The sequence below is a fragment of the Pseudopipra pipra genome, chromosome 2, assembly GCF_036250125.1.
Source record: "Pseudopipra pipra isolate bDixPip1 chromosome 2, bDixPip1.hap1, whole genome shotgun sequence".
NCBI classification, from domain to species: domain Eukaryota; kingdom Metazoa; phylum Chordata; class Aves; order Passeriformes; family Pipridae; genus Pseudopipra; species Pseudopipra pipra.
In genome coordinates this window covers 103,286,024-103,298,058 of record NC_087550.1, presented here as the reverse complement: position 1 = coordinate 103,298,058, position 12,035 = coordinate 103,286,024, and the positions used below count along the sequence as shown (strand labels likewise).

The window sequence follows — 12,035 nt, the reverse complement described above, 5'->3', positions numbered from 1 at the left end:
GGGTCTGAATTATAATACCCGAAGCTTACACAATGGGAATACCCCCTCCTAAAAATCTAAGGAGGCACTTCTTGGCTATTATACAGTTTTTATAAGCGTAGATCTCTGCAAAATAATTGTGTAAAATTTCCCAGGTGAATATGCACCAATTTTAACGCGCATTATACACGCTGATTATATACAATTGTACATGTATATTGCGATCCCTGTGCACTGTAACGCGGGGCACTGTCCCGGTCCGTGCACACGGACGGTGCCGGCGGCACTGCAGCGCCTGACACCGGCTGCCTCAGGTTTCCCTGCAGAAACCCCTGCCGTCGATCCCTCACACACCGAAGTCTCGCACACAAACACCTGCCAGGGGGTGATTTTCTCCCCTCACAAGGCGGTCCTGCTCCTCGGGCGCAGGAGCCCGCGCCGACCTCGACCCTCCTTTCGAGCGGCCCCCCGCAGGTCCCGCTCGTTCGCTTCTGCCGCCGCAGGTGCGGGCGCGGGGCGGGACGCGGCGGCTGCCGCGAAACCCCGCTCCCCGCTGCCCGCTCCCCCTGCGGCGCCGCCCCTGCCGCTGCCGCCGCCGCTGCCCCGCCGGGCGGGCGGAAGGGGGGCGGTGGGGGGGAGGCCCCGCGCCCCCGGTGCCGCTGCCGGGCATGCGCCGTGCCCCCGGAACATGGCGGCGGCGTGAGGCGGCCGACGGCAGCAGCGGCTTGACAGGACCCGCGTCCCGCCCGCCCGCCCAGTGAGTGGCGGCGGCGGCGCTGCCCGCTCCCCGCGGCAGGCAGGGGGAGGGAGGAGCGGGGAGAGAAAGGGAGGCGAGGCGGCGGTCGCGCCCCTTCCCGGGACTCGCATCGCGACCTCCGCCCGCCGTGGCCGCGCCGGGCGCCGCGGTCCCGGGAGCCCCCGGGTGCCCCTCCCCGCCAGCCCCGCTGCGCCGGAGGCGGCACCGGGTCCGACCGCGGCTGCACCGCGCTCTGGCACCGCGTCCAGGCCTTTCTGCGCTGCCCGCTCCCCTCCTCGGAGGGCCCTGCCGCCCCCCGCCCGCGGGGACCCGCCGGTGGCCGCGGCAGGAGCGGCTTCCCGGGCGAGAGGAGCGGGGCGGCTCTGCCTCCCGGCACCAACAAAGCGCCTCCCTCTCTATCGAGGTGGCCGCGAGTCCCGGACAGCGGGAGTCCCGGTGAGCAAGGGCAGTGCGGGAGGTCCCCGAGCCGGCGGTGCCGCCTTGGCGGGGCTGCAGCGGGGCCGGCGGCGTTTGACAGGAGCGTGGGCAGGACACGCCTCCCCCGGCCGGGGCGGCCCCGCTGTCTCCCCCGCGGCGGCGGCTCCGCGCCCTCCGGGCCCGGGCGGCGGGGCTGCCCCTGTCCCGCTCCCGCCGCGGCCCCTGGTGCTGGAAAGGGGCGTCCTCCAGAAAAACTGGATGCGCGTTAAAAATGATACAATTCGGGGCGCGCACCTGTGTTCGGTGAGGAGGCCGGGGGTGCCGCTGGGAGACAGCGCGGTGGTCGGATGGGGGGCACTTGGCGCGTTGCGATGCGCTGCGGAGATCTTCCCGTTTTCTTGAGGGTTAAACTGCGTATGTGGCAAATATTGGTTAACGACTTCGAGAGGGTGTGTTGCACGGGGAGTCATATTTTGGATGTTCCGAAGAAAGTGGTTTAAGTATAGTTCTTACAGTGTCGTGCATCATCGCTGTCTTAGCTGTTGTGACAAACCACAGAACATATTGCAGTGCTGTAGTATTTAAATCAATATTCAAGTTAAATTTTATGCTTAATTATTCTTAACACGCTTTAAGTGTTACTGCAATTTCAAGTTGAAGTCTTTCCCTGCAGTTATTTTCTGTTTCTCACTGATTATTTAGGCTATAGGAGATAGCAAAAAATAATTCTAAAACCTAAAAGGTTTAGAAGAGGTGAAATACTGATATCTTAGTGAGTTCTACTAAATGTAAACTTCACTTGTGACTCATGCGTATTCTAACTATTGTAGCTGTGGTGATTAAAACTTAAAAAGCATAGACTCTGTAGATATGACAGTAGGTTTTTAGAGCATGCCGCATCTGACTTGTAAACAGCTCTTCAAGTCTGACTGGTTGTGAATCTTTTCGTATTCAGAGTAGCAGTCTTAAACTTCTGGATTTTTAAAGCATTCATGCTGCTCTTTACTCTTGGGAAGTGGCAGAGAAAAGCAGTTGGTGAGGCTCGGGTCAGTAACAACTGCAGAACTGGTGCAGGTGGAACAGGAGTGACAGGAGGGCATTCACTGTGTCACAGTTGGGTTTTAAGCTGTCATGTAAAGTTATGGAATAAATAGGGGAGTGACCGTGTTGGGGTGTACCGGTTTTTCACAGGCCACCAGCAAGTGCTGCTCAGTCTGCAGCAACCAACAGCCCATGTGAGTGATCTCGCTGGTGGTGTGTCCAGGGCAATTACTTGTACAGCCAGGCTGTGAGCTTGGGGGCAGGGGGAGCTGGTTTTCTCACTTAGGGTATCATAAAATGTAAGTACTATTTAAGGATGATATTACTTGAATTGATATAAAGAAAAACACATTGGAGACGCTTCTGTTAGTACTTTATTTGTGGGAAGTTTCACAGTAATGCAAGCGGGAGGCAGCAGGAAACAGCGTATGGTGAAACTGAGGTTGAGACTGGGAAGTGCTTGTGTGGCTTTTAACTTTAACATGATCTGGTCTTGAATATGAAAGTAGCATTTACTGATTTTGTTTGAAACTCAGCTAATGGAGTTGGTGTTCTAGTTTTCTATTTGGTGTAAATAGGCGGCAATATTTGTGTAATATCTTTCAGGTTGCTTGGTATTTTATATTTTTATAGTAATGTTCGGATTCAGCAAAAACAAATGCTGGCTTTTCATGATGTGTTATAGCTGCAAGTATAAACTACTTTCACACCAATTAGAAGCTGTGTAGATGCATAAACGGAACATAATTAGATTGTTCTTAACATTTGGACATGTGTAAGTATTGATCTTGATGTAGGAATTTTGAGGAACAAACAATGATAGTCCTTTTAAATATTTGTCCTTAGATCTCGTATATTCCTACTTTAAATGTGCAGATGCTTTTTAATTTTCCCTTCGCTGTGACTGCCCTTGCTGTGCCCAGATAGTATGCTCTCATAATGCAGAGGCATTGGGCATTGTTTTCTGGAGTAGCTGCTCGAGTTCAAAAGAGGCATTTTGCTAGTGTGAAATTTGTAGTACTGAGAAAGTATTAATTCCATTACGTGTCTAAAATCAGTGTGTATAAAACAATGATGTGGCTTTACTTAAGAGAGAATGGGTGTCTTTCATTCTTTTCTTAGTATTCCAATGGGATCATGAACTGTGAGCTAGTCCTCTTTACTCCCTTTACTGAGTGAATGTATGAGGAGAAATGAAGTGTTCTCAGCAATTATCCCCTGGTATGAAATAGTGTCACTAACAGGAAACGCCCTTTGCCATTAACTGTCCAGGACAGTGATGCTGGTTTTCTTATTTGTCTGGATGCACCTACCTCAAACAAGGCTGGGTGAAATACATAGTTGTTCTTGCATGTTTTAAGGTAATCTTTAGAAATACCATTTGACAGTCTACTCTGATATTGTCTAATTGTCGATACAGAACAGGTAGGGACCAGGAAACTGCTTCAAGGAGTCTACACAAGGGAGGTTGTTAACCAACTTTGTGACCTCCACATCTGCAGGGCATTTAAAGTTCTGTTCATTCCCATTTGAAAGAAATAGCCTCAGGCACTCAGCCTTAGTGCCCTTCTTCCAGAGATTAAAATCTTAAATGTGAAGGACTATACAATTTGTATTCTTTAAAGTGTAAGACACGCAACATAAATTGCCCAGAACTCTGAGATTTTTCTAGCATGTGGGAAGAGCAGAAAAGCCTGTATAAAGTTGTCATGGCTTAATAGTGCAGTGTGTAAATATAAAGTGATGGAAATGTTAAATGGAAAACTATTTTTGCTTGAATGTTACAGGTGTTTTCATTATACGTAGTAGTCCTGGTATTTTTGCAAATCCTTCTGATTTACATTTTGGCTCAATGTAACTTGAAGTACCAGAATATTTGTTAACATTGTAATACAATTTGGTGAATAATTTTTTATTACTGTGATTTGTGATTTTTGTATATGAGGGTGCTGTTCCTAATACAATTTATACTGTTTCTTTGAAGACTTCTTTTAAGGTCCAAGTGATCTATAATTCAGTGGTAGAAGCTTTAGTATTAGTTATATGCAGTTAAGTTTATTTTTGCATTGTAACAGTGACTGATAATGGTGTATGTGAACAGCTTTACTTATTGATGTCTAAGCGGAGAGGCAATTAATTTGAGGTAAAGCCTCTAAAAAGTGGGACAGTTAAGTCCCTAAGTGAGCTGTAGCTTTTTTTTTTTAAGAGTATGTTTCTGTGTAAGTACTATTTTTGTACCTTCACGCACCTGCCAGCTGACTTGACCTGTGTGGGCAGTGAGGCTGAGGGTGTGTTTCCAGCTCCTGCCGCCCCTTGCTCCTGCTGCAGTGCTGGGCATGGAGCAGCAACAGATGATTTGGTGAGTGAGCAGCTCAGCCCAGGTGTGTTTGTGTAAACTCCCCACATTGCCTAAAACTTGTATTCTGTATCTGTGATCTCTTCAAGTAGATTATTGTCTTTTGGGATGGGAAGAGTGCCTTCAGGTACCTGAGCCAACACTGAGCAGGCTCCCCTTTTATCTACAGCAGGTATATACACAAAGAGTAACTGGTGCATAAGTGGTGATGATGACCCTCAGAGGTACTTTATTCTCTTCCTTGTTAGTCTTTCTGCTTCCTCAACAAGGACAAAGATCTGGAGGAAAGTCAAGAGCTGCTTCACAACCATTCAGAAAGCAGCAGCTGTCTTTATCAGCCACCTTATCTCTTTTATTTGGGCTTGCTCTGATAATTTCTTTTATATACAATGGACGTTGGGCACAGGTGTACGCAACTAAACCATTTGTAGCTGAGGGGATATAATGTGCTATACCATTAGCAGTGTGTGTATGCAGGGATGTACTGTGTGTTTACCCTTAGCAACTCTCCTCTCAAATTCCCTGTCACAAAAAGTAATAGCTTTAGTTTCTATGTTCTTGGGATATGACCAAAAATTTATTATTTTCTTATCTTGGATCTAAATGAAGTACACAGTTCTTTATGGTGATACGTTATGTGTCTCTTTTATTTCAGCAGTGTAGATTCAAGACTGGTTCATAGTTCTGCACTTTAGCTGAGACACCTGCTTTATGGGTAGTGGTTGATCGCTTTGGATCCAAATTGGTGCAATACCTAGTGTGCACTTACTGTGGTTCTTTCACGTGCTCTCTTCCTGCTTTTCTGAATTACTTATAGAGACTAATATCAAAGTCTCTCTGAAATACTAAACCTTTAACAGAATTTTAGTGTGCTTTCATTTGTTTTAGCAGGGGGATAGCCTTTCTGCTCCACAGGGAATATACCATCTAGATACCTTATGTCCAAACTAATCCTAAAGTACATTTTCTTTTTTGGCTTTGTAAGAGTATTGCTGTATGCACCTTAAGCATGAGCAGTATTTCGGGCTGATTTTTATTTTTAACCAATAAATGGTATGTATTTACCCCATTTGTATGTTATCATTGAAAACCAAGTAAGACATTGCATTAAAGGTAGATGGGTTGTTTAAATCATTTGATTCTAGGCCTTCAGCTTCACAAATCAGGTCAAATTCTATTTAAGATACCAAGGGAATTCAGTCTTTTTATAAAAGTGACGAACTTCTTTGACGGAAATCTATCTGAGTCAGTTGTCTTCTCAAGGTAATACGATACTCCTTTTAGTGTAGGGCAAAGATGGGGTTGAGCCTTTCATCCTCTAGCATACATTAGTTCAGGGAGCAGCTGAAGTTTATAAAACGTATAAGAGAGTAGCACCATTTTAATGAGGTGCATACCTAAAATGAAGCATGTACCATTATTTATGTACTGTGTGGAATCTATCAGAGATTAATGCAGGAAGGTTCAGTGGAAGGAGTGCAATTCTTGGGGCACTTTTAAAAGCCCACTTAAAAAGAACAGTTTGTAAAAGTGAGTCTTGTGCATGGAGGAATGTGAGCTGCTAAATTTGGTGGAACTCTTACAGTCACTATCATTTGTCAGGGGCTCAGAGATTAAAAGGGCTGCCACATGTTTGATGGCACCTCCCATTCCAAACCTCTTGTATGTGTACCCTGCACTGGAGGGCTATAAAGAGGCAGACAGTGGTTTTCTGGGAAGGTCAGAGGATATGAATTGGTTTTAATCCCAAAATGAGCAGTGTTGTAGTTAGATGGAAAACTTTGAATGTGGCATGTAGGTTTTTTTCACCTTGTTGTAGGTAAATACTACCTAGTCTGAATATTCCCTAGTGCTCAATGGCATAAGCACTGGGTGGAGGAGGGAGAGGGGGTTTGCCTCCAGAAGGGTGATCTCCTGAAGTAGCAGAAAGGGGGATGCTCTGCCTCTGTCCTGGACTGGGCAGTGGCAGCTGTGTAGTCATGCTGAGGAAGAGGTGGAGGAGGTTGCCCTGTAGCTGCTTGCTTCACTTGTGGGTGGGGTTTTATTATATATAATTGTTGTCATGGGAAATGGGAGAGAGACAGATTTGCTGTGAATGTGCCTGATGCTTTGAGTCTTTCGTCTTCTTTCATTTTTGAAGAGTGAAGCAAATAGTGCAGCTGAGTATTTGCAGCTGTCTAGTTCTTTGAGCATTTAGGAATTGTCGTGTCTTTTATGACCTGTTAGTGCTTTGTTAGCTGCAGAAATGTCCAGCAGCACCGAATGGTGCTTAGGAATGGCACATTCTCAGGGTTGTCCTGTGCAAGGCCAGGAGCTGAACTTTGATGATCCTTGTCAGTCCCTTCCAACTCATGATATTCTATGATTCTACGATAAAGTTTGTCCAAATAGATGGACAAATGTTTTCGTTGGCAGCTGCATAAAGATCCCTTGTGTAAGGGGACTGAAGAAGGCTTTCGGCACCAGCAACAGGTGAGCTCAGTGCGGGGATGTGCGTGTGCCTGGAAACTGCAAGCAGCTCTCTGGGCTTGTCTTTCTTCAGAAAAATTCTCTGGAAAGGGAAGCTATCAGGAAATTGCTAAAGGGCTTATTTAGTTTTGGTTGGTTTGTTTTTGTTCCCTGACTGGACACCAGTACATGGGATCAGTGTAGTTATTTCATTATATAAGCCAGGGTACACCGTGGAGTGTTGCAGCAGTGGAAAAATGTGGTGAGGCAAGTTGTGTCTTTGTTAAGGTACAGTGGCATGGAGCCTCAGCAAGCATTATGTTGTTTGGATTCTCACCTGGGGGGAGAGAGAGACAGATACTTTATGCACTGGAAGAGGATGGCAGCAGAAGTATGTTGCTGCTGGCATTGAGTACAAGCAAGGGGAGCCAAAAATGTTGTTCTGAAACAAACCAACTTCACCTGGGGTGCTGGCAGCAGTTGGCTCTTATGCAGAAATGCCCCAAGGCTGTTCTTCATGCCTTTAATGAAAAAAATAAATTGTGCATGCTGTTTGACTTCTACAGATTTCTGCATCAGACTAGAAGTGTTTGTGTTTCTCTGGATACACTGTTGTGAGTAAAAAATCTGGACTACAGGAATGGGTTTGCTGACTATGCACTATGTGGATAGAGCTCCATGTGATCATATCTGAAACCAAGCTTCCACAGTTCCTTTTCCAGTTTGGAGGCCGTGTAGAAGTGAGGAAGCCAAAGTTGCCTAAACCGGTGAAAAATCCCTTTTCTGCCATCCCACCCCTGCTTGTCTTTCTCCCCCTTTTCCCCTTATGTATACACACGCTATGTGACTGCTGCTGGTGGTGGTGCTTGTCTGCTAAAGACAAGTGCAGAAAAGCTGTATAGGGATCTCTAGCATCTGGGCATCTCTTACTGTGTTTGCAACAGCAATTTCTTTTCTCCCCTACCTGCTGTATTTACACTGTTGCTAAAATTATGCTCAATGCCTCGCAGAACAAATAGTTTGAGACCTCACTTCTGTGTCAAGGGAGGCTGAGCAGAAGGCAGAGGAGATGTGTCTGGGTATAGAGAGAATATCATGCAGGTATGTAGCTCTTACCCAGTGCTAATCATACAAAATTATGTCGGGTTTTTTTTTGTGCATAGTTTAATTAGTTTGCTTTATGAAAGAAATTTGAGTTAGACATTTGGACAAAGCCAGGTTGAATAATGATGATGAATGATTTCAGGAAGAGTACTCCAGGCTTGAAGGAGGAAGTGGAAAACAGCACAGAGGTTTCAGTGTGAATTTGCCAAAATGTTTAAACAAATTGTCAAAGTCCTGTGCTACTGTAAATATTTACTAGTAAACTCCTGAAACTGGCAGCTTTACTTAAGATAGAAATGTAAGCTGTATTTTTTTATTTATTTGAATATAACATTGAAATACCTTTCATGTGGTAAGACTGGCATTTTAGGAATATTTAAAGCTGTTAATGGTCGGTCAGCCGCTTTGCTGAACTGCTGACTTCACACATACCATTTCCTTTTTCAGGTTTTTACAACCCCACATCTTCTGACTTTTAAAGCAGGATGGGGAGGGAGGGAAGGAGGAGAAAAGCTATTTTCATTTTTTGCTGGTAGCCATAGAGCAGCTCTAAACTACAGTTTTTAAAATTACTCTCAGTTTAATAAATGTTAAATCTACGTGACAAAAATTGTTTCTGTTGTCTGTTGATACAAGCTCTGCTGTTTAATTTGGAGACCTTAGTTCTCTGATGTTCTCATTTATAAGTATTATTTCTTATTTTAGGAATTTTTGGGACAAGTCTTTGGTCTAAACCTTGTTAATGTTGCTTTTCAAAATATACAGTGCTTTACTCTGTACTGAATAACACACTTAATAGGGTTTGAGAGTTTACAGAGATTTTTGTAGTCTTGAAATGTATGACTTACTGTAATTACAGTTGCTCATATTCTTAAGCAGATCGTAAACTTACCTGGTGAGAGAGCAGAACATTTACAGGCAATATTTTACTGCTGACAGCTTAAAAGTTTGTTTATGCTAATCACTTCATAAATAGTGAGCAGTACACTGCTGGTGACTTTCAGAGCATTTTTGCAAGTGCAGAAAATTTCTTCTTGCTGTTAAAGCAAATGACATTACAAAAATATATTTGTAAGGCACTAAGTACCCACTCTCTTCCTTTAACAACTTAAGAAATATTCAAGCTTAGTTGTTCTAATGATATATATGACTAGCTAATATTTGTTGTTCTGAGAGCTTGTAAATTTGACAAAAGTCTATCTGTCCTAGCTCTATTTTTATTAACTAGAAGAGGGTTTTAGATATAGCAGTTTATTAGAAGCTCTGCTGTATGAAAATCTGTAAGTTTAATTTCCTTTCCTTGAAAGAATCTCTTTTTTTTTTTTTACACAAGGAATGTGAACTAAAAGGGATTCCAACTTGGATCAAATTTCTTGTCAGAACACTGATTGATTATATATTTGTGTGTATAAATGAAAGAAGACCCCATCTTTAATGTTTCAAAATCATAAATGATTTCAAATACATACTGAATTTACAATATACAACTACAAAGCTTGTGTTACATTTTGTGAAGTTCTGATTCATTTGTGTAAGTTTTTTTCTTTTAGCCTTTGAGATCTTACTCTTTTTTAATGATGCCACAGTATGCTCTAAGAGGTGTGAAGTGATTATCTGTATTACAGAAATAAGGAAGTAGATGCTGTTTTGTCTTGAAGTGTACCAGATGAGTTTACACGCTGGGTAACTTGCTGGAGAGTAAATTTTCAAGTACTGGAAATTTGAAACCAACGTATTTTATTAAAAACCTCCTTTTAAGTCTTACTCTCTTTGTCTCTTTTCAGCCCCTTAAAGACTTGTGAAAATGGTATGAAGTAGAGATTTTAATTAAGAGACAACAGATGAATAGATGATTATATTTAAGAAAAGGGTATTCCAGATTAATGACGGATAACTTTAAAGTAATGCGGTGAAACCACATTTGTTTGGGAAGCAACTGGTGCCTGTGGGTGCTTGTTACCCATGTGTGGAAGCTGGAGTGGGAACTGCGGTTGCCGGATTGTGTGTTGTTCCAAGGAAAGGCTGCATAAGTCCTTTTCTTGAAGGCCTCTGCAGTGCTGGCAGTAACAAACAGCAGGAAGGAGGTGAGGAGCAATGGGAGTGTGACCGGCAGTTGTAACTGCTGTCTCTTGTGTTTCTAAAGGTAACAGCACGTAAACACTGGCAAGTATAACTCCTTGTTCATATTAAGCCTGAAAAATATCTGCCTTTATTTCAAGCTAAAATTAAGAACTTCACTGATGCTTCAGAGTGAATGTTCTGTTAGATTCCTCCTCTGTGCTGTGTACCTGTGTAAAAGAATAGCCTCAGTCCTTATCCAGCCGAGACTGCCCATTGACAGCTGTCCATTCCACAAGTGACGTCACCAAGAATGAGGTCTGAGTTACGGCATTTGTACCAGTGGTAGGGTCAAAAAAGCTGACAGGCTCTAAAATTGGTGTCTCTTGTCTTACCTCTCGAAAAGAGATGCAGAGTCATTGACAGAAAAACTTTAACCTTCTGGTAGGGAATAAACCCACAATCTCCTAGGGGATTAGGCTTCTTTTAAATGTTATGTTTATCTTCATAATTATGTGCTGTGTATTTTTATGAGCAAGCTTGCTGTCAAGATAAACTTGCGCTGGGAAACCCTAAATATACATGATTTTTTTCAGGACATTCGGCTTATTTGATGCCTGGCTTACAGTGAAAAGGATAATGGAGATGCATGGCAGGCAAAACAGAGCAAGTTAGATGCTTTCTGCAGAATACTAGCTTCTCTGAAATGCAGCAATACATGTCCTTTGGGTAATTCTTTCAAAATAAAAAGAGCAAAGTTAGTCAGGAAAAATGTTTTCCATCCTGTTTTCTGACACCTAGTATTATGTACTAGCAATGCAGAGAGAGCAAAGGCTTAGGCTTGTCTGCTAATATATGGCTTTCTGACAAAGGACTTGCACAGTGGGAGGTGGCTAATAGAAGTGATTAACAATAAAAACTTCAGTAAGGAATTGAAGGCAGATGAATGCATTCCAACTGATTTTTAAAAAAGTAACTGATGTAAGGGGTGTTAACCAGAGAAAAGACTAAAACTTGGTTTACAGGATGAATTGAGATATGATGTAAATAATACACTTCATGAATGTTGAGGTCTTTTACATGCTCTTTGGATTGAAGATATTTTGATAATGAATCCAATATTAGCCTGGGTTCATGGATTGTTTTCCACTTGCCTTTTCAGTTTCCATAATTTACAGCGAATGGGTTCTCACTGGATTCTGTACTGACAGTCCCTAAATGTTTTGGCCATTTTCTGTCCATGACTGACAACCTCTGCGCTTAGCTTGGTCTTTGTAACTTTGGTTTTCATTCTGCTCCTTTGTACACCTTCAAGCCATTGCACTGCAGCCTTGCCATTGCATTTCTTTGTTTGCTCATATCTTCCTGACCTTGTTTTGTTTAGTTTTTCCTTTAATTTCTAGAAGCTGCTATGTAAATTTCTTAACCTGTCTTTCTCACTCAGCTTGCTTGTACAAGAATGCCTTGAGCTCTGTCCTTGCTGTGTAATTTTACCAAAATGTCCCCTGGAGGTGTTGCCCTGTATTTTCTGGTGGTTTTCTTCTCTTCTGTGGTGGGTGTGCTGTGGGTTGATCCAGGCTGGTGATGGTGAGCGCAACAGAAGACGACTTTGTCTTGGTTAGCAAAGGACATAACTGCCTTATTTATGGTTTACCAGTTAATTATGTGAGGTGATGGAAAGTTGTTCCTTGGTCTGCCCCTGCAAAAGAAGTTACACTTTGTTTCAGGCTGACCATGCTCTGTTTTGGAGGTAACTGGTTTTCATTTTGCGGTAGTTCAGCAGCATGTAGTGGTTGTTAGATGGAGGCTCAGAAATACTGTTCTGGGATGTTCCTGTGACAAACAGCACAATCTATGCGCTAATTTAATAGCAGC

General features: G+C 43.4%; 1 protein-coding gene across 5 annotated transcripts in view; it reads left to right on the top strand.

The window, feature by feature from the left end:
• Positions 1 to 659: 659 nt before the first annotated feature.
• SCML2 (Scm polycomb group protein like 2) overlaps positions 660 to 12,035 on the top strand; it is a 70,549-nt gene continuing 59,173 nt past the window's right edge. For 3 of the 5 annotated variants that reach the window (XM_064646701.1, XM_064646700.1, XM_064646698.1), the window contains exon 1: positions 660 to 736. The gene's annotated coding sequence lies outside the window, so the exon portion shown is untranslated. Of the gene's footprint in view, positions 737 to 1,075; positions 1,172 to 12,035 lie in introns of those variants that run through there. The other 2 variants (XM_064646702.1, XM_064646699.1) reach the window with 1 other exon arrangement.